A 25,703-nucleotide genomic window follows, 5' to 3' on the forward strand; every position below is an offset into this window, starting at 1 on the left:
GGTTGTAGAGACAGGCTGCAACGTGATCATGTAGGACTTTGCATACCCCAAGAAGAATATTCTACTTGGCAAGAAGCTGTGTGAAGTTTATAAGCTGGGGCCAATGTTGTATTATGTTTTCAAATGCTCACTCAAAAGGGTGTGGGGGTGGGGGATGGTCATAGCGAGAGAAGGTAGATCAGTTATGAAGCTACCACAATGATGGTGTCTTAGGTCAAAGTGGTTGCAATGTAGGCAGAGAAACGTTTGGGATCTGGAATATGCTTTGTGGGGAGAATCCTTGGGACTTGCTGATAGATTGGCTTATGGGGGATGAGTAGGAAATTTTCTAAAAGAATCAAGGGGAAATACACACTAAACTCTAAATTTTTCTGGGCACTTTAAGCCAAAGAATGTCACTTTCATTTTCATCGAATCATTGAGTCTCACTGAGAAACAGATGGTAAACACATTGAGTCCACTGTTAAGCAGTATTCTCCTAGCCTTGGTTTTCTGAACCACCAAGGAAAGATTAGATTATGTCCAGTGTATTTTAGCTTAGAAAGTACTTTATCTTATCATATGCCTTGCATCTGAAAATTTCTATTCCATGTGCATTATAACCTGTTGAGTCTAAAATGGTAGAAGTGGGAGTAGACCTGGTTCCTAAAGGTCTAGGAGAAACCTGGGGGCATTTCCATAACTAAGACAATTTCCTAGAACAGCCTCAACTTCCCCACTTTGTACTATATGGGCTTGTCTGTGTCCTCCTGTCCTGTGTCCTATGAGAACTACATGAAGCTGAAGGTGAGGTACATTTTGTTCACCACGTTTATATGTATTTGGTATTGTTGAATGAATGAGTGAATGAACGAATGACTCCTGAGTACCTGGTCATTGGTTGGTTCTTTCCTTGACAATACTAGTTCCTGAACCTCAACCTTCCTTTTGGTTCTAAGATTAGTTTTTTTGCCCCAAATAACTTTTCAGGCTATTGGTTCTAGATGTGGGTTTCTGCATGTTTTATCCCTAATTTGAGCTTCTTCTCTATTTAATTATTGTACTTTTTCCACATAAGATGAACATCCACATAGGATGTTTGTGAAAAAGCCTACGTTAAGTTAGAACATTTGTTCTCAGAAACTTTTCTGGTTAGACACATTAAATGTTATCATCATCACTATATTGGGATAGAGGGATGCACCACGCTACTTGTGATGCTGCACAAAGCTCTATGAAGTCTCCTTTCAGCACCACAATCGAGACGAAGCCATTATGTGCCATCTATTTGGGAACTTAGATATATTTAAAAATACTTCCTGAACAACAATTCAGAGAAGAGTGCAATATATCATTTGGATACTAAACATTGACTATTTCTATAATGAAAAAGTACAGGGAGTTCCATTTATGTTTATTCTCTCATTGAAAATTGCCGCAACCCGGTCACAAACGTCTCTGTGTGGTGGTGGGATATCTGCCAGTGAATGAGTCTGTTGAAAGCACCACACCAAATGCAGCATCGAGGGCCAACCCTGACCACAGCTGAGTGGCGTGGAGAGGCTGACAGCAGCGTGGCCACTGCCCAGGCGGGAGAGAAAGACAGTGTGAGGTGTTGATGGAGAAAGGCCACTTCCCTTTCTTCCAAAGATGATGAGCAAAACCAAAGCAGAGCTTCCTCTGGTAAATTTTAAAACATAGCTTTCATTTTTCTAGAAAGGAAATATTTACTAGGGTTTAGTATCTGTGTATCTTTGTACATATTTTTTTTTCTGTACAATAAAGACCTTTTAACAAGCTCATGTTTCCTTAGTAATAGTTACTTGTTTTTATTGTTTTATGGGAGGAATTTACTTAGTTACTCTAGTAAAGCTTGCTAGGACTGCCATCACAATGTGCCACAAACTAAATGGCTTAAACAACAGAAATGTGTAGTCTCACAAGTCTGGAAGCTAGAAGACTGAGATCAAGGTATTAGAGGGTTTGTTCCCTCTGAGGGATATGAGAAAGAATTTGCTCTATGCTTCTTATCTAATCCCTGGTGGTTTGCTGGCCATCTTTGGCATTCCTTGGCTTGTAGAAGTATCACTCAATCTATGTCTTTACCTTCACTGGCATTTTTCCTGTGTGCTTGTTTCTGTGTCTAAATTTCCCCTATTTATAAGACATGTGTTATATTGGAGTAGGGCCTAGCCTAATGACTTCATCTTAACTAATTACATCTGCAATGACCTGAATTTCAAATAAGGTTACATGCATAGGTACTAGGGGTTAGGACTTCAACATATGAATTTTGGGGGAGATACAATTTGACCCATAACAGTCACCAAATACTACACTGCAGCCTCCTGGAGGGCTGGGTCTGTGTCTTATGACCCCAGGGACCAGGCATATGGACTTAAACTTAGTAAGCATGCAATAAATTATGGTGGAATGCCTTCGAATTGTGGCACAAAATCACCTCCAACAGATAGATCCCTGTCACCTAGAGCCAAAAAGTACTATGAAGAGCAGGATGTTGTTACAACTAAATTTCCTTTTTGAAGCCAAGACCTTGTATTTGCACATCTCTCCGTGATTCTAAAGTTCTTAGATTCAAAAGACATCCTCATTTTCTAACATGTTACCTAGTAGAAATTCAGCATTGCCCATCAATCCTGTGATTAATATAACCTTTTCTGCACTAAATAGCTAGATTAAGGAAAAGCCCTGGTTTACCACCACTGGACTATGATCCTCTTTAAATTGTGTTTTTTTTTTTTTTTTTTATAAAAACCTTGGCTTCAAAAAATATGTTCTGATACTTAACGTAGCTTTATAGTGACAAACATTTAAACATATTGCCTGACTTTGTGATTTCATTTAGAGACTCCTGAGTGCACTGTTGCCTAAAAACACACACACACCTAATGAGTCCTCTTTTTTCTTAGACCCTATTCACCTGTTATTTAGACCTCAGAAAAGCAAGTGGTAGGTAGGCTCCCCCAGATACCATGATTAATTAGTTACCAAGCACAGAGTTACTGTACGTAATTTGGTCAATTTTTCATTTGTCTTTGCTTTGTAAATGGCTTTGTTACTTTTCAACAATTATTTTAAAGCTCTTTTTCTTCCTTTTGAAACGTTCAATGATTCACCCTGTGTAAGATGCAGGTTGCAGATGCCCTTCCTTTATCACAAAACACAACGTACATCTTCTATTTTGCACCTGTAAGAGCTTTGTGGGCTTTTTCATTTTCCTTAACAGTGAGGCATTTCATGATGTGAAGATACTTTCAAACACAGATCTCAACAGGAAATAATCACTCATGTTATGAAAAATACAACACAGAAGGGAGAGGATTGTGCCAGCAGTGTACAAATGTGTGCTCTTCATTCTGACCTTTGGAGACCATCACCTGAGCCATACTCCTTCCCTTCAGTTCTCCAACCTAACTTCCCACTGCTTCTCAGTAGGAATTCCCTGCCCAAGCCAGAATCCATATGCTAAACAAGCCATACTAAACATATATATACTACATGCACCATACTAAACATGTATACATGACATGTGCCACACTAAACATGTATACATGACACATGCCATGCTGTTTCACTACACCCCGCCTATACCATCCCAAGATGATTATGCTTCCTCCCTCTTTCCCCATCATCTCAGGGATGCTTTTAACTTAGCTCAATTCAGTTGTATTCCTCTTAGATGTATTAATATTTCTTTAAGCATAGTTAATAGCCACCAGTGAATTGTAGTGCTTTGTATCATTTTGTTTTAAAAGATTTTCTTTAACATGATGAACTGATACATATAACTGTGCTTCTAAAATAGATATCAAGTACATAATATATAATATATGGAACAAATATTTGGTAATCACCAATTAATGTATATTTTTAAAATGGCATCCATGCTAAAGCTTGTTTCCAAGTGATACAAATATAACTAGATACTCACTTAAAATATGTAAATTTTCTCAGTTAATACCTGAATCTAACTGCGGTTTTCAGTTACTGATTAGCCCTTAACTTGTCTGGGCATTCTTGACATCTCTAGCTAGGTTGAGCCATAGCTGATTGCCCAAGACTCCAAGGCCAGATATTCCACTACACAGCCAGTTATACGTTGTTTAACAACAGGAATACTTTCCAAGAAATGCATCATTAGGAGATTTCATCGTTATATAAACACCATATAGTGTACTTACACAAACCTAGATGGTATAGCCTACTACACACCTAGATTATATGGTATAGCCTATTGTTCCTAGGCTACAAACTTGTATAGCATGCTACTGTACTGAAGACAGTATACAATTATAACAGAATGATAACTGTGTATCTAAACATATCTAAGCATAGAAGAAATACAATAAAAATACATTATTATAATTTATGGGACCACTATTCTACATGTGGTCGATTATTGACCAAAATATCATTATGCTGTGCATGACTATTATAATTATAGTCATAGATGAAGGTTTTGGAAACAGGACTGGTGAATATATACTTGGCTGGTAATGTTTATCCTATTTAAAGTCATAACTCAACCTATTTTGGTTTGACTTTTTGATACTGTTTTGATCTCTCCCCTGAACCATACACTATATAGGATAGAACCTCTTTGAATTAAAATGAACTAAAATTGTGTCCCGAGAATTTCATAAATTCTCACTTGAGGTCATTGCTATGGTTTGAATGTCCACTCCAAAACTTATGTTGAAAATCAATTGCCATTGTGACAGTATTAACAGGTGGGACCTTTAAGAGGTGATTAGGTCATGAAGGCTCTGCACTCATGAATAGATTTAATGCTGTCATGGTAGGAGTGGGTTAGTTATCACAGGAGTGGGCTTCCAATACAAGGGTAAGTGTGGCCCCTGTTTTGCTATCTGTCTCATGTGCTCCTTTGCTCTCCTGCCATGTTGTGATACAACATGAGAGCCCTTGCTAGATGTAGCCCCTCAATCTTGGGCTTCCCAGCCATCAGAGCTGTGAGCCAAATAAATCTCATTTCTTTATAAATTACCCAGTCTTGGATATTCTGTTACAGCAGTAGAAAATGAACTAAGACAGAAAATTGGTACTGAAAAATGGGGCTGTTGCTATAATGAATACCTAAAAATGTGGAAGCAGCTTTGGAACTAGATAATGGGTAGAGGCTGGAAGAATTTGGAAGATCAGGCTAGAAAAAGGCTGTATTGCAGTGAATGAAGCATTAAAGGTGATTCTGGTGAAGGCTCAGAACAAAGGAAGAACTGTAGGGAAAGTTTGAACATTTTAGAGAGTACCTAAGCTGTGATCAGAATGTTGGTGGAAATATGAATACGAAAGGCCATTCTGATGAGGTCTCAGGTGGAAATGAGGAGCAAGGTATTGGAAACTGGAGTAAAGTCTATACTTAAGTAGCAAAGACCTTGGTGGAATTGTGTTGATGTTAAAGGGCTTTATGAAATGTAGAATTTAAGAGCAATGAGTTAGGATATCCAGCAGAAGGAATATCTAAGCAGCAAAGCATTCAGGCTACTGCATGGCTACTTTTAAGCACATAAGTGGGATGTAAGAGTAAACGAATATCTTAAAGATGGAATTTATAACTAAAAGAGAAGCAGAATGGAAAAATTTTGAAAATTCACAGCCTGGCCATGTAAAGAGTAAAAAGGAATTTTTAAGAGAGTAAACCAAAGGTGTAGTCAAGTGATTATTTGCTAAAGAAATTACATAGAGAAGAGAGCCAGGTGCTATTAATCATATCAATGAGAGAAAGACCCTAAAGGCATTCCAAGGTCTTAGAGGCTGCCCTCCCACCACAGGCCCAGAGCTCTAAGAGCAGAATGGTTTCAGGGAACTACCCCAGGGCACCTTCCAAAGGCTCACTGCCCAGAGATGACTCAGGTCTCTGTCCCCATATTCCAGTGCAGCACCAGTGGGCCCAAGTGCAGCTTAAGCCACTTCAAAAGGTGTGAGCAGTAAGCCTTGGTGGTGTCCATGTGGTGCTAAGTCCGTAGGTTTGCAGAATGCAAGAGCTGTGGGAACATGGCTACCTCCACCTAGATTTCAAAGGATGTCATGAATAGCCTGGGGGCTCATGCAGAAAAATACTGCAAGAGTGGAGCTGCCACAGAAAGTCCACACCAGGGTAATGCCTGGTGGAGCTGTGGAAGAGGGACTGCCACCAAGACCCCAGAACTGTAGAGCTATGTGTGCAACACTAGCATGGGAAAACTGCAGGCATGAGATTCCAAACCCTGAGAGCTGGGTGGGCTGAGCCCAGTAAAGCCATGAGGGTGAGGCTTGCTGAGACATTGGATAGCCAACCCCCACTCCAGTATGCCCAGGAAGCTAAACCTGAAGTCAAAGGAGATTATTTTACAGTTTCAAGAGTTAATACTTGGCACAAGAACAGAGACACAGACCAGTGGAACAACTGAGAATCCAGATATAAAACCATCCTCATATAGCCATCTAATCTTTGACAAAGCAGACAAAAACATACACTGGGGAAAAGATTTCTTATTCAATAAATGGTGCTGGGAAAACTGGATAGCCACATGTAGAAGACTGAAACAGGATCCACACCTTTCACCTCTCACAAAAATCAAATCACGGTGGATAACAGACTTAAACCTAAGGTGTGGAACTATTAGAATTCTAGAAGAAAATGTGGGAAAAACTCTTATAGACATTGGCCTAGGCAAAGAATTTATCAAGAAGACCCCTAAGGCAATCACAGCAGCAACAAAAATAAATAAATGGGACCTGATTAAATTAAACAGATTCTGCACAGCCAAAGAAACTGTCACAGGAGCAAACAGACAACCTACAGAATGGGAAAAAGTTTTCACATGCTACACATCCGATAAAGGGCTGATAACTAGAATCTATTTAGAACTCAGGAAAATCAGCAAGAAAAAAAATCAAACAACCCTATCAAAAAGTGGGCAAGGGACATCAATAGAAATTTTTCAAAAGAAGACAGAAATATGACCAACAAACATGAAAAAATGCTCAACATCTCTAATCATCAGGGAAATACAAATCAAAACTACAATGAGCTATCACTTAACTCCAGTGAGAATGGCCTTTATCAAAAAGTCCCATAACAATAAATGTTGGCGTGGATGTGGAGAGATAGGAACACTCATATACTGTGGTGGGACTGCAAACTAGTGCAACCTCTGTGGAAAGCAATATGGAGATACATTAAACAGATACAAGTAGACCTACCATTTGATCCAGCAATCCCATTATTGGGCATCTACCCAAAAGAACATAAGACATTCTATAAAAAAGACATCTGCACTTGAATGTTTATAGCAGCACAATTCACAGTTGCAAAGATGTGGAAACAACCCAAATGCCGATCAATACATGAGTGGATTAATAAAATGTGGTATATGTATGCCATGGAGTTCTACTCAGCCACAAAAAAACCAATGGTGATCTTGCATCTCTTTTATTATTCCAGACAGAGCTGGAACCCATTTACTAAGTGAAGTATCCCAAGAATGGAAAAATAAGCACCACTTGTACTCACCATCAAATTGGTTTCACTGATCATCACCTAAGAGCACATTTAGGAATAACATTAATTGGGTGTCGGGCAGATATGTGTGGGGGAGCGGATGGGTGTACACATACATAATGAGTGTGATGCACACTGTCTAGGGGATGGACACGCTTGAGACTCTGAGAGGGGGGCAAGGGCAATATATGTAACCTAAACATTTGTACTCCCATAATATGCTGAAATAAAAAAAAAAAAAAAGAGGTAATACTGTTTTTCCTGTGGGGTTTTGGACTTACTTGGGACCAGTTATGCCTTTCTTCCTGCCTGCTTCTCCCTTTTGGAATGGGAATGTCTATCCTATGCCTGCCCCACCATTGTATTCTGGAAGTCGATAACTTGTTTTGATTTCACAGGCTCACAGCTGGAGGGAATTTGCCTCAAGATGAATGATAGCTCCAGAACCTGAGCCAAATAAATTTCATTTCTTTATAAATTACCCAGTCTGTGGTATTCTGTTATAGCAGCAGAAAATTGACTAAGACGGTCATTAACAATCCACTTCATTTCTCTAAATCGTGGAGTGTTAGTCAATGTCAAATTCCTATTTACACATGGTGACACCAGTGTCTTTGAAAAGTTACCTAGATCAAAAGCTAAGTTACCAGCTCTTACAGATGGTTGGTCAGAGACAGTTGATCAGTAGAAGGCATGGGTTGCATACTGAATTTGTGCCACCCTGCACACGTTATCAGGTACACATGCTTCCTCTTCATGCCTGTCTCCTCAGCTCACACCCCTGCCAGCTTCCTAGCTCATTTGAAAACAAGAATGCTCTGTTCAAGGTTTTTGGTCTGGGACTCACTTAGTCCCAACATCCTAGTAGATCACCCACTTTAGCCAGTCCCTTCAAGCCTCTTCATTTTTTTTTCTTTTCCTCTTTGCAATGAGTACCAATTAAGTAATCATTATTGAAAGCATGTAGACTTTTTTGAAAGTGTTTTATGTTCTGAATGAAGAAGAACATTTATGGAGAAAATAGGTTTTTTAAATCAGACAAACCAGCAAGACCTGGGAAAAATCACCTGCGGTATCTGAGTCTCCATTCGAGAACCTTGAGAAGAAGAGAGTTATTTGCCTGCAGCACGTGAAGGGTTGAATTTTCTCAAAGACAACAGTTTTTATGAAAAGCAGACCTTGTGGAAAATGATGGGAGATGTAGATGCTTTTAAGGTGGCTCCTGATTTTCATTTAAGCCTAATCTTTTTGTTTCTTTAAGCCTGGACATGTAGGCTGAAGATTATTTTCATGCCTAAATTAATAGCTATTTAAAAACTTTAAGTTGATTTTCTTCAGAGATTATTTGCTCTAATTTGGCCTATTTACGTGTGGTAAGTCATTATTTCATTGTGTTCTTTTAGTTTTGTTGTTATTATTGTTAGTTTTCACTGGGGATTTTGTTTCCAAATGAAGAAACTTAAAAGACTTGAGCCGTTTTTTGAAAGAACAATATAAATGATCGCTCTCTTTGCTAAGATGGATATGGTGGTATGATTTTAAATTTTAGATTCTCTATCGATGTCAAAGTTTGAGAACATTTTTGCTATCTGTGCCCCATGGTAGGATGGTACTCCATCTGTTATCCACTCTACCCAGAGAAAAATGACGTGTAGTTAACAAGAATCAAACTAATGAAAAACAGGATTTTAGTGTTGCTGGAATATGTAGAAAAAGGTGGAGTTTAAGAAAATATTTCTCCCATCAAGACAGTATTGAAGAAACCCATTATTTTCCATCTGTTTATTCCTTATTCCCAGTGTGAAGTCAAAGCAAAGTTTTAAAACCTTTTCTTCACTGCAAGAAAATATATTTTAGAAAATCCCTGTCTAGAAAATGAAGCAATTAAGAACTATCTGGCTGTGAGGATCTGGCCCCAGCTTGACTTAAAGCAGCAACTCCACTACTATGTATCGATTCATGCATGAGAATCAGGCTGCCCCGCTCAGCCAATGTGCTGGGTGACTTGACATTTTAATAAACAAATAAACAAACAAACAGGTTATCATGAAATATCCTTTGTAATTACAAACACAAGAAACTTTATGAGGTGCAAGCGGGTGTTAAATGGTTCAGCAAAGCAAATCCTGAGTAGTTAGTGTGCTTTCAAATGGGAAGAGTTTAGAAAAATTTGATCTACCAAAAGATCATCACCATTTGTTTCAAAGATTTGACATTTTTAAATATTTCTTCAGTTCCCTAGTTTGGAAAATACAAAGAGCATTTTGTATTTGTTTTTATATAAGCAGCTTGTGTAGGCTACCATCTAATATTATGGCAACTTTAAAATTTTGGGGGGAAAAAACAACTGTTTAGAAGTTTAATTTTGAAAAAGATATGCAAAAGTTATGTGTATGTTAATGTATGGTACACAGAAAATTACTAACTAGTTAGTTCAGTTTAATTAATTAGATATTTACTCAGTGGCTATTATGTACTTACTTCTAGGCTATGTATTGTTTAAAAAATTATTATGTTTCCATACGTACACTTTATGAGGGGCAAAATTTTAGAAATCATTTTATGTGGAAAACTTTTCTAGAAGAACTAGATAGCATGTTTTAAAGTTCCAAATTGATTTTGATCGAGTACTAAAATGTGATATAGGCCAAGAAATAGGGATAGTTGGGAATGGGAATGTTTCTGTTGTCAAAAAAGATAAAGGTAACCAATATGAGTGATTGACAAATATTTATGACCCAGAAAATTTGTAGAATTTTGGCACATAAAGAATTTCGGCAGATCAAAGCAGAAATAGATGGTTCACAGCAGAGAAGAACTACCAGTAAATTCATGAATTATATCCCCTTATCATCTTGAAAGCATATATGTATCATGCGTTTGTCATTGGTAAGGTTAATGAATCAGTTAATATCTTCCAATGATTCATAAATAGATTATTCATTTCTTGATATGTATGTTATTCTAGTTGTTGCCTTAATTAATAAGCAGCTGTTCTTCTCAGGGCTGATGACATCTATGGATGATATTAGATAGTATTTCTTCACACTAGCTCTCTTTATACTTATGGCAGTACTAATTACATAATTTGTGAGGTCCAGTGAAAAATGAATATGGGGTCCCATTGCTCAAAAATTATTAAGAATTTCAAGATGGTGGCAGCAGAGCATCAAAGCAAGCATGGAACCTAGGGCAACTATGTAACTCTCACACAAGGGAAGCTAGTTCTGCCAATGAGGATAGTCAATTAGTGTAACTTAACTCTGTTTAAGGCTAAACCTTTAAATCCAGACACAATCTACTAATGAGTTTATCATAACTGACCAACCAGTTAATAGTCATTAATCATGACATATATAGATATATGTATACATTTGTACAATATTTATCTAGTGTTTTATTTGCACAGACACATATGTGATTAAAATATGTAAAATACAGTTCTGGAAACTTCTGATATAATAGCCTTTGACAAATTAACTAGAAAAACATCAATTGCCACAATCCATAAATAGTACTAGACATCATTCAACAAATATTCTCTCAGTACCTTGTCCATGCCAGATACTATTCATGGTGTGAAGAGACAACAGAGAACAAAATTAACAGTATCTGCTCACAGAGAGTTTTCATACTATTGAATTTCTGAAATTTTCACTAATTTGCCCAGGCTTTAGTTTGCATTTTTGCTGTCTTGTTGAAACCCCTGGCCTCCTGGCTTTATTAAGACCAGAAGTATCAAAATTTAGCTATTCTTGTCACTGTTTACAACTGAGTAAACTGGGACTCTTCAGAAAAGCATGTGCTAAAAGCCTGTGCTTGACAAATTTCCAAGATGAAGACATGCCTATGAGTACTTCCCATGGAGGCTGAAAGGTTCATCTGCTTACAGGGATTCATGGGACCAGGAGAGAGCCCCCTCATCTTTGGTCAGAGAAGAGCAATCCTAATTCTGAGTGACACAGGATTGCCCTGAAAGTCAACAGCATCTATCTCAAAAAATCAACAACCCTTGCTTTTCGACCTCCCAAAGAATGTACTGGTCTGGTTTGGCGTTTCTGTGCCACATTCCATTCCAGAACCCCAGCTCAAATGTTCTCAAGGACCGACCAGAGATTCCTCCTCCTTTCTCTGGGCTGGTACAACTTGACCGCTGCCTGACATCAAGGTCAACTGGAGAACTGGGAACAGTTATGTAACTGCGTTGTAAATTGAATTAGGGCTGTGCATGAGCCCAGACCAAATAACCAGGGCAGCTCCAGGCAAGAGCAGTAACATGTCCCCCAGAGACAGTATTGGAGGAACGGCTCACTGTGAAAGGAAATAATGTATCATGGGGAAAAACAAAACCATCTTTCCCCAGTCCCTTCAAAGCTGTGCAATCTGCTGCCCTGTCACGCAGGGAGTGAGGAGGAGGCATGAATGCAGAGGGAGCTGGTGTCAGTATGGCAGGCAGGCATTAGAAAACGACAGCATACTTAGTACATGCACATAGAATGAGAAAAAATATTGATGTCAGAACAGACACCACCCATAGAAGAGAAATAAGAAGGCTTACTCATGGAGAGGAAAAAAGCCTCTGGCAGTGGCCTGGGGCCTGTTGAATGAGCAGGAGACACGTGACCATCCTCCTTCTGCCAGTGAGCAGTTGTTCTAGAGAGGATACTGCAACAGATCCTAAAGGCCAGGGCTGAAGCAGCTTTTGTGACCCAGGACTTGTTCCCCATGAGTCATATAAGATAAACGGAAACACAGTGAATTTTGTTCATGGGCAAATGAATACAACTTGAGATAACTTTTAAGAAGAAAAATGGCACTGGGGACCATTTCATGACCTTGATCTATGCTAACATGACCACCTTCAGAAGCAGATGAGGGGAGGTAGAATGAGGCAAAGGTGAACTCTTGGACTCTGTAGTCACACTAATAGGACTGAACTGTAGCTCCATCTCTTACCGGGCGCTTGACGTGTGGCCAGATTCTTAAACACCTCACAAATTCCAGCTTCCTCATCTGTAAAAAGGATTAAGTTAAGATTAGATGAGTTAATAGATGTAAAAGTACTTAGCACAGCACTTGGCAAGCAGTAAGTGCTCAATCAATGTTAACTGATAGTGTTGAGTATTGTGCCATTCACTATGCTAGGCCCTGGATATAGTGGTTACCGGCAGCTGCTCTCATGGCTCTTACATGAAACAAGAAAACAAGTAAATAAGATAAATGCCGATTGTGACAAGTGCTATGGAGGAAATAAACAGGGCAATACAATAGAGAAAATGACTCTCTGAGGACAGTTAAGCTGAGACTTGAGCAATCGGCAAGGGGGGAGGGTACCAAGGAGAGGAAAAGTAAGTGCAGAGTCCCTGCAGCAAAAAGAGCTTACTGTGTCCAAAAGTGAAATGAAGACTAGGAAGGTCTGAGACTAGTAACAGGACCCCTGGCTAGAGGGCTCACCTCGTAGAGGGTAGAAAGGCAACACTCAGCCCCTGCGAATCTGTTTCATCCATTGATTTACACTAGACCTGAAGAACATGCTGGAATGGAAGCCTATTCACCCACTGGTGTACAGTCATCAAATGCATCAGATGGATTAAAATGACCCCAACAAGAGAAGAACAACTTTAAAAAGTAAATTCATTTGTTCCAACACTATTCACAATAGCCAAGACATGGAAACAACCGAAAAGTTCATCAACAGATGAATGGTTAAAGAAAGGATAGTATACACACACAACAGGATACTATACAGCAACCTTATGGGTGGAATGGGAAGACATTATGCGAAGTGAAATGAGCCTGGCACAGAATGAAAAATAGTGTATGATCTCACTTATATGTGGAATCTAAAAAAGTCAATCTCACAGAAACAGGCAGCAGAAAGGTGTTTTCCAGAGACTTGGGGGCAGTGCCGGAGAAGGATGAGGAAAAGGAAGATGTTGATCAAAGGGTACAAACTTCAGTTAGATGTGAGGAATAAGTTTTAGTGATCTATTGCACTGCATGGTGACCACAGTTAATAATAATGTATATTTGGAAATTGCTAAAAGAATAAATAGATTTTTAATGTTCTCAGCACAAAAACAGGATTAGTTGGTGAGGTGATGGATGTGTTAATTAGCTTGCTTGAATATTTCTAAAATGTATACATAGATCAAACTATCACATTGTATTCCATATATATACACACAATTATTGTCAATTAAAAATAAACTTTAAAAAAAGACTGTACATTTTTTAAAAAGTGAATCCAAACCAGATGCAAGCCCGAGTATTGGGAGAGAGATATTAGTGAAAGCACATTGGGGGAGAGTAAAGGGTCCAGGGCAAATGTTGTAGGGGACACCGAAAGTCATCCTGACCCAGGCATCATTGTGTTTGTTTGCTCGCCTGGAATAAAGTAGGTACGTCTATCAAAAGGAGCATAACATTAAATCCTGTGCACAATGGGACTCAAGCTTCCTTACTGGAGACCCTTCCCAGCATCTAGCTAAGCTTAAAACTGGAGTGTCCCCTGCTCTCTTTTCAAGAGCGGTAGCAAGATCTCCAGCCCTGAGGTGCAGCCATCACGCTCCAGTGTCATCACTTCCGGCACTATAAATTTGCAGCTATGTAAAAGCAGCCATAACAACTATAAAAATATAGTTTTAAGAGTAAAGTTTTAACTTCAGAGACTCCAAGACGCTGGACAGGCTGACTAGCATTGGCAAGAAATGGTAAAGACTGATTCAGGCACACACATGTGTATGCCCAGAGATTCCTGGAAGTATTTAGAGAGGGCTCTGCAAGACTAGTCTTCTCAGTTAAGCAGGTGGGAGTTTAAAACCACTATACACATTTGTGTATTAATGTTAAAGGGTGTTGACATTTGAGATAATTTTAAATATATCTATAAATTCATATTTGAACTGAGAATCATTAGACGGATAAAAACTATAGGCTGCCTAATATTGCTTAGGAAACAAGCAATTTTCTCATCTCCCTTTCAGCGTGTTTTCTTATTGGACTTTCTAGAAAGTGATAATGAAAAGAAAGGCTGATATTTAGAAAATGGACCAGAAACGCAAGAGCTGAGCTATCAAAACTTTAACTGAGTTATACAGAGATGACCAGAATGAGTATTATTGTGCTTCTGATAGGAGCCCTCCCAGCCCTCCACCCAAATCCTGTGAGATGAATTGAACATATGAGACTAGCTATTGCTCTTGCTTCTAAAATTGCATCACTGGGCACTGTTTAGAAGTTACTTTTGGTCTCCAGACTTCAATGAATGTGCTTCCTCTCATAAACCAGCATATATATAGATGATTATTAGATTAAATTATCAAATTTTTGAGAGCTGCTATCTGCTTAATTCATCCTGGCGTCAAATAATATTTGCTGAATGAATGGATTTATTTCACACTCTACGTTGTATTCACAAATTCCTTTCATTATTTTTTTTGACCTTTTCAAATACCAGATGAGACAGGAAGACAAGCGAGTATTATTATCCTCATTTAATAGACAAATAAAATTTGCCTCAGAGAGGTTAAGGGACATGCTCAAAATATCGCTATTAGGAAATGGCAGAGCCACAATTGAATTCAAATTTTCTGCTGCAAAATGCTCTATTTTTTCCACAGGGCTCAGACACTTGTCATCTACCCAGTGGAAATGACCAGCACAATTCACCTGCACCATTTAAAGATATTTACATTTTATCCTTCACCCCTCATCTTCCTGCTCCTTTCCAAAACAGAACAATGCACTGACCACTAGGTATGATATAACAAGGATAGCTCAGAGCTAGAAATAAGGAGATTCAGGTTTCTCTATGGTGTCTTTAAAAATGCCAAAGATAAGGTACAGGATGTGTCATTATTCCTAGAGGAGCTTACAGTCTAAACTCCTCATTGTTTGGGGACCTAATAAAGCAAACCCCTTCTTTAGAAGCCTGAAATGCCGGCCAGGTTGGTGATGGGCTCTCCAGAGGTACATAGTAGTCCAAGAAAGCCAGACCACTCTCGGAGTATGTTTTCTTATCTGTGAACTCATCGAGTCCTAAACTAAACTGAATCAGTGGATTTACAATCATTTCTTATATTTTATAATTGTTTCCATGTGGTGATTAATTTTATACGTCAACTTGCCTGGGTTGCAGGTTACCCAGATATTTGGTTAAACATTATTCTGGGTGTGTCTGTGATGGTGTTTTTGGATGCAATTAACATTTGAATGGATAGACCAGGTAAAGCAGATTGCCTTCCCCAATGTGAGTGGGATTTATGTAATCCATTGGAAGAGTAAAGAGAATAAAAAGCATTTATTCTAAGCATCTCTCTTGCTCTCTCTCTTCCTCTCCCTCCCTTCCTATGTGACTGTCTTTGAACTGGGACATAGGTTTTCTTCTACCTTTGGATTTGGACTTAAACGTACATCATTGGCGCTTCTGGTTCTCAGGACTTCAGACTCCAACTGGAACTACACCATCAGCTCTCCTGGGTCTCCAGTTTGCCAGCTGCAAGGCTTGAAACTTCTGAGCCTCCATAATCTTGGGAGACAATTCCTTACAATAACATAGGACTTTTCCCCAGTCTATGGCCCTTTCCCAGCTCCAGACAGGAAACTTTCTATAAACTCCAGGATGCCCCATCAACACCCTGTCTAGACCCTGCAAATTTCAACCCTGAAGCAAAGCAGGAAATGCTATGGAGATATGTTAAACGTTGCACAACAACTTGAGGCCTTTTCTTCATTCAAATTTTCAACAGGGGTTGGATGCACACTTAAAGCTTAATTGGACAACAGCTTTTCTCCTTCTCCGTGGGAGAACGAGAAGGCAGGTCACTTCCAAGTTCGTGTGGTAAATTCAGGGGGAAGTGGGAGAAAGGAAAGAAAGGCTAAGTCTTATACGGTGTGATTCAATTTTAAAAATGCTTATGCTGCTTTTTAAAAGAATATCCATTTGACTGGATTTCTTTCCTGCTGACAAAAGAGGCAATTGCAGTATATAAAATAAATCTGCTTAAAACTCTTTCTCTGTCGCTGTCAAGGTAATAGATGCAGACCCCAGGAACAGAGCACAGTTGGATGCCTAGTGTGTGCAAATGATTGTTTATGTGACATCTAGTGCCAAGGCCCACAGAAGGCTCCTGCACTGCCCTGTAACAGTAACGAGAATGGAAAGCTTTTCCTTAGGCATAAAAAGTTTATTTCTTATTCTCTTTCACAGTGGTAGCTATTACTTTGTAATTTTGCTGGCATTTTGTTGGGAGCCAAAAATGACAGAAATAATATTCCTTGCTTACAATGCACAGTTCTGACTCATTTTGGTTAGCTGAAGTCGCTCCATACAATAAAGGTGGCAGCTGCTAGACCTTATCATGCATACCTGAACTAGAGCAAGATCCTTTAAGCGAGTCCTTAATCGGAAAGGCAGAGCAAGTTCAAACCCTTTCCATTCCTTTATCCTAGCAGGGTTTTTAGAACACAGCAAATAGCAAGAAATGAATCCAGCTTTAGTAATTATCACTGACATCTCTTCTTCTCAGCCTCCAACTGAGTGAACAGCCTCTTTAGGCCAGCCAAGGACCATTTTGTACAATCCTATCTGCACATTGTCATCTCGACAGTGGGAGATCGTGAGTCGTAGACACAGGCCAAGGTGTAAGGCCCGAGCTAACCAAGTGCATTGAGAATGGATGCAGTCTCCCAGGATCCGAGATGGGTGTGAGGAGCCACCATGAGCCAGGGACCATGGTTTAGTCAAATCATTAAGTCAGAAATCCAGGCAGACTCACAGAGGTCAGGGTATTTACAGACACCAGTTGTCAAGAGAAGTGGCAGGCTCGAGACCGGAAGGCACAAATGCCAAAAGACACAGTGGTTCAGCTTGCTAAAGATCTAAGCAGGTGCTCACAAGTTAGGGCATCTGTGGTAGCCAATAGAGCACAACAAAGGCCACGGGAGTAGGGTGTGGCTTCTGTATCAGAAGACAAAAGACTTTCACATGCTGCTTCTCTTAAACAAAGAAAAGATACCCAGGTGTGACTTGCCCAGAGCCTTCTGATGCAAACAAGCAACTTCAATCACTGATAAGGGATACGGCATTGAGTGGGGAAATACATTCCTGAAAATGTAAAGCACTGATTCATGTCTTCTTCACTTAAAGCAGGTAGTGAGTAACTAAGTTACAACGAAGCTTAGACACTAAAATACTCTGGCTTGCATTGAATGTGGCCATTTTTTCAGGTAAGAAAATCAAGACCCAGATAAATCCACTGACTTTTCCAAGAAAGCAGAGCCAGGAACAGAATATAAGGCTTCTAGGCCACTGATTATTCCACTGTTTGACACTGTTTAAGATACAGAGCCAGCTAGACTGGTCCTGCTAACTTAGGATCCTTTAGTATCTCTGTCCAGGGGAGGATTTGCCTATACTCCGAAGACTTTGGGTTTGTCTGTGGAAGGCTCATTTTTCCCTTGCTTTGTTAGGTGGGAGGTCAGGGTGGGCACTCTCAGTCATCACCAAGTCTTCATTCCCGTGGCTCCAGGCCTCTTTTAAAGCACTCCTAGGCCTAGCATGAAGCCTGACCATAGAAAATCTGTGAGTTGTGCTCAAGACAGTTTGAGTTTCAGATGTCATGGGTGTTCCCAGTACTAGAGAAAGTGGTAGAAAGTGGCCCAGACACAGCATGTGCTGGCTGAGCAGACAGAAATAACAGATGAAGTTTATTAGGTACAGTGATTATGATTTTGCGAGATAGGTAGTTAGCAGCTAAAGAGATGTAGAGGGACTTTATGGATAATGTTGAGTGATAAAATAATAGTGATGATGATGAGGAGGAGAATAATGACAATAGTGCACAAAGTGCATTCTCAGCATCCTGCACAGTACCTGGCCCTGCACAGATGCATAATTAATATTATGGAATTGAATGAACTCAATTGATGCCCATGACCTATAACCTATAACCATGACCCATGACCATGCCAGCGACAGTGTAAGATTGGTGGGAATTTCATTTCACTGGGTGAGGACTAGCACAGATTTGAGATAAACTGTGGCTTGGCACTCATCCATTCTTACCTTGTTCGTTTTTTAAGGCAGGCAGTTTTTGCCTCATTGATTTTCACTGTTCATCAAGTTCCATTAGCCTGTTCATTAGTGATGGCTTCATTCCCTTCCCACATTCTGTCTCCTGAATGACACTTCTTTGTGTTAATGCTGCACTTAGCACGGGCCACGGTCGCTGGGTATCAGTGGAATGTGGCATCGCCAGCAGGGCCTGCCGCTGGCAAGTAGCCCCCTCTGTATCACATGGGTACCCGCAGGAAGGAGACAGCAGCTTTTATCACAAAGAACATCAGGTTGTCACACTGATAGAATATTAATAACTCCTCTCTGTCTTTGTCTCTGTCTCTGTCTCTCTCTCTCACATACCCCCCCCTACAAATTCATTGTTCTTAATATGAACATATTATCATAACCCCAAACCTGTTCATGTACCTAAATCCATTTTCTCACTGGAACCACACACCACTCATCAGCCAAACTAGAAGCTCAGAATCGTCACTGACCTTTTGACGCTTTGCCATTCCCACGTCCGATCAGGCACGGAGATCCGACCAGGCTTCCGCAGACATGGCTGCTGGGGCCGCCCCTTCCCTGCTTTTGTGCTCCTGCTTCTCCGGCCTCGTTACCTGATGCCTTTCACCTGGACTTAAACCCAGCTGCTTTTCTGGGCTCCAGATACTTCCATCTTTCTAATTCCTCTTCCCCAGGGCAAAGCGAGGATGCAGAGCACCTGTGGACAGTATGTGGGAAGGCCCACCCCAGGCACGAGAGAGGAGTAACGGCAAACATTTATTGAGAACATTTATTGAATACTCACTATGTACCAGACACTGATTTATTAATATTTACATTTACCTTAATTCTCATGAAAACTATACTATAATAGATACTATAATTATTATACTATAATAGATACTATAATTATGTCCATTTTGTGGATAAGAGACCTGAGGCTAAGAAATTTTAAGCTATAAGATCACACAGCTAGGAAATGGCAGAACTGGACTCAAACTCAAGTTTGTCTAACTCTTAGGCCAAGTCATTCCATCACTGTATTCTACCTTTCTAGTGGCTGTAGAACAGAGGTTATCACCCGGAGGGTTTGTTAAAACATAAATTATGGGGTCCTGCCCCCAGAGTTTCTGATTCAGTAGGTCTAGGATGAGGCCGGAGAATTTTTAACACCACACGTCTAATCTATCCCAGGTAATGCTGCTGCTGCTGTCCCAGGTGATCCTTTGCTCTAGATGATATTGCTGACCCAGGGACCACAGGTGGCGATCCTTTGCTCTAGGTGGCATTTATTTTGGGCACTCTCTCCTTAGGTGTAACACAAGTGCTCCAAATCTCAGACTTAGGCATCAGACGGGTTTGAGTATTGGATCTGTCACTAAGTAGCTGTGTCTGTGATCCACATCATTTAAGCTCACTAAGGCTCAGTGGGCCCTTCTGTAGAATGCAGGTAGATTGTACCTTGCAGGGATGTTTGAAGACTGAGAATCATGTATTTCGAACTCTGAGCTCTGTGACTAGCAAAGATTAGAACTCAGGAAATGTTAGCGCCTATAAATTTACAAGTATCTGAAATTTTTTTTTATTATTTTTAAAATTTTGTTTAACTTTTACTTCTGTTTTGTTTATTTCTACCTCTTTCATTGTCTCTCTCACTGCCTCAGTCAGACATTTTACACTTGAGATTCCTTACATTTGGAATTTTGTTCTCTGATCTTTGCACAGCTCGTTCCTTCTCAACACTCGCGTTTCAGCTGAAATGTACCAGCTCAGAGAGGCTTTGAGCCTACCCCAGGTGGGTCCCCACACAACCCCCTGACACTTTCTTTCTCGTTGTTTGTTCAGTGGGGATATTTTTAAATACTAATCCAATTGCTGGAACAGTATTAGATCTTTTCAGGCTTTCTATTCCCTCTATAATCAGTTTTACATTTTGATTGTAAAGAAAATTGCCCATTTTCTCTAACTTTTCAAATTTATTGGCATAAACAAATCCATTTTATGACATTAATATCTTCTTATTCTTTACATTATCAATCAGTCTTGTACCCCTTTCACTTTCTAATATTCTTTGCACCTTCTCTCCTTTTCTTGTTGATTATGCTTGCCACGGTTTTTCTATTTAATTAGCCCTTAAAGAGCCCACTTTCTGGTATGTTTCAACCTCTCAATTATATATTTGTTTTCATTTATTTCTATAATATCTTTCATTTTCTCCTTTTTCTTTCTATTTCTTTCCATCTAACTTCTTAAGTTGAATACTTAGATCTTTAATTCCATTTCTTCTGTGAACATTTAAAACTGTTTTTGTCCCTTGAATATTGCAAATATCACACATGTGGCTTGTTTCCTATGTCTTTCAATCTATTCGAGCTATTTGAGCAACCAAAAGGGCCTCAGTTCAGATTCAAGAGATTTTCCTTGGTTTTGGCCTTGTGCCCAGGCACTGCCACACTGGGACCACTGTGTTAATTTCTCGGTTTAGGATTTCCCAGCTCATGCAGGTGGTATAAGCTAAAACCTCAAACCCACAGAAGGGCAGGGCTGTGGTGGTGAATTCTCAAGAGAGGCCATTTTTCTCTTCCTCCTGGATTTAAAACCAAGACAGAAAAGTTCTCTCATCATCTCCTTTCGGCAGTGGGTGGAGTGTTTTCTAGCCCACCTTTTCATGGAGGGGGTAGCACTTCAGGGGTCCTGCATTTGCACGACTTTCCCTTTCTCATGCTCCTCCTTGCACAGGGGCACAGGCTCCATCTTTGTCCCCTCCACTTTGTGCTGCCATTGCAACTCCACAGTGGTGGGTGGCCTCAGAGAGACTCAGTGGTCAGTATTAGTCTCAACAATTGCTTACATTTTTATTTTTGGTTCTTCAGGATTTTCCTTACTTTCTTGTTAGTTTGGCTATGCATTCAAAGAAAACTCTATTCTTTTTAAACTGTGTGCCTGGATATAAAAAAGAGGCTATTTTAAGACTATTTAGTCTATCATATTACTAGAAATTGAAGTGACCCTAGTCACTCTTTAGCACATTACTATCTTTTAGCTTCTCTATAGCACTCAACAATACCTGAATTTATCATATTTATTTATGTGTTCATTTTCTGTTCCTCATCGTCCAGTTAAATGTACATAGATTGATGACAGGGACTCTATTTTGTCCACTGGTGTACCTTCGGTATCAACAGTTGATGGCATAAAGTAAGACTCAATCAAAATTTGTTGATTGACTGATTGACAAATTATGGAGTATTCACACATGGATTATATCCTATGCAAATTTTAAAAATAAATATTTATAAATATCTCTGAGCTATCAAGGTAGAAAATCAGGTTATCAATAGCATGTGTAATATAGCCTCCATTATGAAACACATGTGTGCCTATGTATTCTTGTGCACATATGTGTGTATATTTAAAACTATCTGGAAGGATATATACAAAAAATTAACTGTTTACCACTGGTTAGTGGGATTTCCCATAATTTTTCTTTCATCCTAATACTTTACACTGAACACACATTACTATATTTGTATAATCAGAGGAGGGGAAAAAATATCTTTTAAAAGTCTGAGGTATTTGCCACCTTAATTTCAAGGTGCATATTACAGATGATGCTTTATTTTGTTTTTCATCCTAGGGACTCAGCCATAAGTTATGTGCATTTATTTTTCCTATTCTTGAAAATAAAAATAATCCTTTTTCAGGCTTCATCCCTACTATCACTCTGCACAGTATAAGGTGTTACTTTGTTTTATGATAAGAAAGGATACCCAAAATATGTTCCACCTGGCCTGGGAAGAGAAAAGAGGTGTTACAGATCCTTTTCCTCCACTACTGCTGTAGTTTTTGTCAGCATGAACTTTGACTCTATTACATTTTCATGCTTGGCGTCACCTATCTCTGTTTTAAGAATAGTCAGCAAGACTGTTAATTCATTATCTCCCTTCTCAGCTGCCTACCATTTATATCAACAATAAAATCTGGAGCTGGGTCACAAAGGTGAGCAAGAGTTAGCTCCTGCCCTTGCATCCCACAGAGGTATTAAAAGGTGTCATATGTGTTATGTATGAAGTGTTTTTGGAATTCAGAGAAAGTGTTTGTTGTTGGATGGATGAAGATGGTAAAGATGAAGCAATCACCTGCCTACTGTTTATTTTTCAGCCTTATCCATCACTCTTGCCACTTTTGCTCTAGCAACACTCTATTTCTGTTTTCCACAAACATCAGGCCATGTTTTATGCTCTTATTTATACTGTATCCTCTACCTGGAGTTTCCTTTGTTTCATTTACCAGGCACATTCCTACTTATCCTTCACAATTTGGGTCAGGCACCAACTCCTGCAGGAAATACTTCCTCCCTCCCCATCTCCAGGCGGGTTTGTTCTATGCACTCACTTGTCCATTCAGCAGGCACTTTTTGAGCTCCTACAACATGCCAATCACTGTGCCAGGCCTAGAGAGACAGCAGTGAAAACAAAGGTCCCACATCCCCATGTCCTAAGAAAGTAACCTTCCTTCAAGTTTGCTTCAGCTCTTTTTAGAGCATGATCCTGATTTCTTCTCTCCATACTTGAATGAGAAGCAGCACTAACTCATCAACCCAGCTGACAATGTGTCTATCGTGTCCACCTCTACTTCTCTTTGATCAGCAAACTGGGTACTTCCTTATAACCCTGACTCCCATGCATTTCCCATATGTATTTGCAACCAGGATTACATTCCAGAGTGTAACAGTAGAATCTAAACTACCTAGTATTTCTCAGGCATAATTGGCACATTAAATAATCAAACACCTTTTTTTTAATGAAGTTTTCTAAATTCTAAAGGCCATTTCATTGAACTCTGGAGTGCTTCTCTGCATGGAGGAAGACATCCGCTGTGAGTCTGATGGTGACAGGACTTGCTGAGTGTGATGTGTACAGATTGCTTTCTGGGTTGCTGCTTGCATAACTGAATGGGTAGTGTTGTCTGAGATATGGACACTGAAAGAAGACTTATTTTAATTAGGAGTGTTGTGGGGTGGAGTTCATAAGTTTAGATTTATTATTATTAAACTTGAGGTGTGTCTAGGAATTAAAGAGAGGATGTCAAGTAGGCAGATGGATATATGAGCTGAAGTACTTGGCCTGGAGATTCAAATCTGTGCTTCATCTGCAAATGGGGATAACTGAAGTTATTGGCCCGAATGATATCAGAGAAGAAAGTATTGAGGCACAGATGAGGGTCTAGCACTCAGCATGAGAAATCCCAACATGTAATGGCACAGTAATACAGAATAAGCCTGCAAAGGAGGCAGAGAAGAAACATCCCAAGAAGTAGGAGAATACTAGATGCCAGAAGCCAAATGTATCAAGGAGTGTGTGGTCAAATTCAAAAGCTGCTGAAAGGTCAGATAAGGAATAAAAAATATTCATTGGATCTAGCAACAAGTAGGTCACTGCTGACCATGGCAAAAAGATGAAAAAACAAAAAAAGCAAAAAAACAAAAAACAAAAAACCATGATGGTTCTAGAATTCATATTGGAATGGATTGGAGAGTAAGTGGGAGGTGAGGAAATGAAGCCAGTGAAACCAGACAACTCTTTCTAGTACTTTGGCTATGAAAGAGGATGAGAGAGATAGGGAAGAAATGAATAGAGATGAGGAATCCAGTAAGAGAACTTTTATGGTTTTGTTTGTTTGTTTGTTTTTCCTTTTGCAATGTGAGAGACTCTAGACTGTGTCTAAAAATTATTCAATATTTTGAAAGAAGATTACTGGGTATACTTTCAGTACAGTGCTAGGCTGCAATTCTTACAACAATTTACAACTCTATAGTGGCAGAGGTTAACATGGAGATTTTTATTCAGAAGAGACACAAATAATTTCAATCCAGAGTGAATAGATTACCAGTGTGAACCAGGTTTATGACCAGGATTGCATCTAATCCATAAATCTTATCCTAACATTTTTTTGTTGCGTTGACTATATATATAACACTTCAAGTACCCTTTGGACTAGTTTTCACATTTTACCAGCCCCTCCATTATTTAATGAGTTAAATAATGTCATTTGTCATGTGCTTGTTTTATATTTGCCTGAGAATTATGATTTTTATCTTTTTTAAAAATTATACTTCAACAATTATCAAACCAATTTAAAAAGAAAGTTGAGAGAGCAGATCGAGAACCAGCTTTTGTGAAGATGAAAGTAATATATTCAGAAAAATGTAGGCTGCAAAGCAATGCAAAGGAGGAAGGCGTAGGCACAAATAGAGCTGAGAAAAATCTTAAGAAAGACATGAACTTTCCAAACACAAAACCATAATTATTTAGAGTTTAAGTCTGAAGCATACAGAATTTGCATTATGAGTTCATTAAGAAATTCTGGTCAATACCTATTTTAACTGAATAAAGTAAAAAAAGATAGAGACTCAGAGAGCAAAAGCTGAGTATTTTAAGGTGCCTTCAGATGCTTTTGTGAATGAGAATCCAAATGCAATATGCTGGTTTAACTGGAAGTGTTTTTAAATTTCTAAATGAATCTATTTATTTCTAGGCAGAATTCAACAAGCTTCATGGGAGCAACTCAGTAATTTTGGAGCTTTCCCACCTCTTAATGGCTGTCCCCCCAGCTCTCATGTGGGCCATGTTCCGCACAGCCCAGGAACGAAGTGGTCATTGTGAAAATAGAGCAGATGTGGTTAAGGCAGCAGCGCACAATACCCCGAACTCCCAGAATAAACTTGCTTACATAATATGTAAAAACCTCCCAATCACTCCCTGAGGTTCTCTTGGCAGAGCAGCCCATGTCCACCAAGAGGAAATATTCCATTATCCAAGATAAGGAGCTCCACTCACTAACATTTTTGTCACTCTTGGAATAACTCTTTTTGAACTTCCATCAGAAAGGTCTTTTCTAGCCTCTTTTGCTCCACAGAAATGGTAGTTGTGGGAATCAAATTGGTTCAGCAAAAATGAAAGATTAATTAGCAGTAACCTTCTGGTCTGGCTCAACTATTTTCCCACCCAGAGTCTGTTTATCTTGTGAATAGTTTATTCTGAGAAGTCATTGTGACACTGCTTATTTGAACAATATGTTTTGTTCAGAATTGCCCACCTCTTGCTGTGATGTTTATATTACAAATTCGTTTGG

At 39.3% G+C, this 25,703-nt stretch overlaps 1 long non-coding RNA gene across 1 annotated transcript in view; it reads right to left on the reverse strand.

Moving 5' to 3' along the window:
- Positions 1 to 25,703, reverse strand: part of LOC123648114 — a 142,016-nt gene that overhangs the window by 32,465 nt on the left and 83,848 nt on the right. The window contains exon 2 of the long non-coding RNA XR_006738493.1: positions 12,458 to 12,514. This is a non-coding gene — a long non-coding RNA (uncharacterized LOC123648114). The remainder of the gene's footprint in view (positions 1 to 12,457; positions 12,515 to 25,703) is intronic.

Source organism: Lemur catta, chromosome 12 (assembly GCF_020740605.2).
Source record: "Lemur catta isolate mLemCat1 chromosome 12, mLemCat1.pri, whole genome shotgun sequence".
Classification (NCBI taxonomy): domain Eukaryota; kingdom Metazoa; phylum Chordata; class Mammalia; order Primates; family Lemuridae; genus Lemur; species Lemur catta.